Raw genomic sequence first — 2,500 nt, 5'->3', positions numbered from 1 at the left:
ATTTTAATTTGTGGCCCTCAGGCCTGGTTTTAACTGTTTTTGGTCAAATATTCTTCTAATTGGTATAGCACTGATCTGTTCATTTGCTATCTAGAGGTAACTCATGGTTGCTGTGATACTAAACACTGTGACACTAATGGGTCAAATATGATAATGGTTACCAATGGTGCAACTCCCTGATTAAAATAAGCTTGGAAGCAGGAGTGAGATCCACTTCTGAAATACCTTGCCTCTGGAAACTCAATGAACTTGGAGAAACAATGAAAGTTTTACAGGTGTCCAGTCTTTTGTTCATAGGGTTGCTATGAGTCATCTATAACTCAACAACACTTAACTGACATTAATGTTCCCTCAGGACTTAGGCAAGATTCTTGTCAATAGACTTTCCCAATGCAATATGTCACTTTGTCTCCTGATTGCTGTTATCAAGAGTGTTGATTGTGGATCCAAGTAAAATGACATCATTGACAACTTCAATCTTTTTTCCATCTATCATGATGTTGCCTATTGGTCCAGTGGTGATGATTTAGTTTTCCTGACATTGAGATGCAGTCCATATTGAAGGCTGTAATCCTTGATCTTCTGCAGGAAGTACTTGAGGTCCTCTTCACTTTGAGCAGGCAAAGTTGTGTCATTTTATCAATGCATCTCATTGATGAGTTTTCCTCCAATCCTGATGCTACATTAGTCTTCATAAAATCTACCTTCTGGAATGATATGCTCAGCATACAAATTGAGTAGATATGGAAAACATATAGCCCTATCATACACTTTTAAGAATTTTTTTTTTTTCATTTTAAACCATGCTGTGCTCTGTTTACATGACAGCTTCTTGGTCTAGGTCTAAATTTTGCATGAGCACAACTAAGTGTTTTAGGATTCCCATTCTTCTCAGTATTAATAATAGTGTATTGTGATCCAGTAAAATGCCTTTGCATAGTCAATAAACCACAAGTAGACAATTCTGGTAGTCTCTATTTTCAGCCAATATCCATCTGACATCAGCAGTCTTATCCCTAGTGCCATATACTCTACTATAACCAGCTTGAACTTCTGGAAGTTCTCTTCCAATGTACTGTTTTCACTGGTTTTGGATGATCTTCAACAATATTTTGCTTCCAGGTGATATTAATTATATTGTTTGGTATGTTGTTGTTATGTGCCATTGAGTCACTTGCATCGCCTAGTCACACTATGTTCAACTGCTCTGAACTCTGCTCTACCCTGAGCCAACTTCATAGTCTCTGACACATCTACCCCTATTATCCCAATCATTAAGTCAATCCATCTCATTGAGTGTCTTCCTCTTATGTGTTGTCCCTCCACACTCCCATGCATGATATCCCTCTCCAAGGACTGGTCTCTTCTTGTTATATGCCCAAAGTATGCCAGATGAAGCTTCAGAATCCTTGCCTCCAAGGAGAAGCCTCATCTTACCCTTTCTAGGACAAACTTGTTTGTTCTCCTAGCAGCCCATATTATAATCAATACTCTTTTCCAGCAACACAGCTCAAAGGCATCAGTTCTCTTTATGTCATCCCCAGTCATTGTCCAGCTTTCTGATGCGTAGCAAGTCATGGCAAAGACCAAGGCCTGGATCAGCTGCACCTTATTCTCCAGACTAACATCATTGTTCTACTCTGGAGCGGTCCCTGACAGCAGACTTTCCCAGTGCAATTCTTCTTTTGCTTTCCTGGCTGCTGGTACCAAGAGTGTTGATCATTTCGAGTAGACTCTGAAAATCTACTGGCAGGTCAACTATGATTTAGTTCCAGTGCTAAGGCACAAAACAAAAATTGGATCATACAATCTGCAAACACATTTACTTCTTTGTCAATTTGTATGCTTTTTATTTTCTTTTCTTGCCTTAATGTTCTGGCTAGGACTTCCAATGAAATATTCAATAGAAGTTATGATAAGAGGCAACCTTACCTAACTTGGGAGGGATTGGAGAGCATTATGCTGAGTGAACTCAGTCCCACAAATTTTGTATAAAACCATTATTGTAGAATGAGTATAAGGATCCAAGAAAAGTGGGGGAAGGTGGAAGCAGAGGGATGAGGATGTGCAAGAGGAGAGGGGGATTAATCATGGATTTGTACAAGTTGATGGATGGAGGGGTGAGGGAAATTTCAAGAATCTGTTACTGAAAGCAAGAATTTTGTATTTGAATTTTGTAAGTAAACTAAAAAAAAAGAGACAACCTTGCCTTGTTCTTTTTTAAAAGAATGGCTTTAGTCTCCTTAGACTTGAGAGAGAGACTGGGCATTGGTTTTGTATTTATGCTATCCATTATATGCTCAAGCCTGTTCCCCCCTTAAATTATTATTAAATTTTATTAATTTTAATGAACATTTACAGAGATTTGGGGTTTTCATTCATTGTTGCACTATTTTCTCTAAACTCCTCCCCAGTTCGTTCTTCTTTTTTTTCCCCCTTGAAAGTCTGTTTTAATTGTCCAATTACCACAGTGCTTGTCCAAGCCAGTTCTGATTAATCT

General features: G+C 38.4%; 1 protein-coding gene across 1 annotated transcript in view; it reads left to right on the top strand.

Annotated features, from left to right (window-relative positions):
• The window catches only part of ADAM32 (ADAM metallopeptidase domain 32), a 195,673-nt gene that overhangs the window by 65,724 nt on the left and 127,449 nt on the right, over positions 1–2,500 (top strand). The window lies entirely within an intron of this gene.

The sequence above is a fragment of the Elephantulus edwardii genome, unplaced genomic scaffold (genome assembly GCF_000299155.1).
Source record: "Elephantulus edwardii isolate Elephantulus edwardi_28Jun2011 unplaced genomic scaffold, EleEdw1.0 scaffold00279, whole genome shotgun sequence".
In the NCBI taxonomy this organism is placed as follows: domain Eukaryota; kingdom Metazoa; phylum Chordata; class Mammalia; order Macroscelidea; family Macroscelididae; genus Elephantulus; species Elephantulus edwardii.
This window is presented reverse-complemented; position numbering and strand designations above follow the sequence as displayed.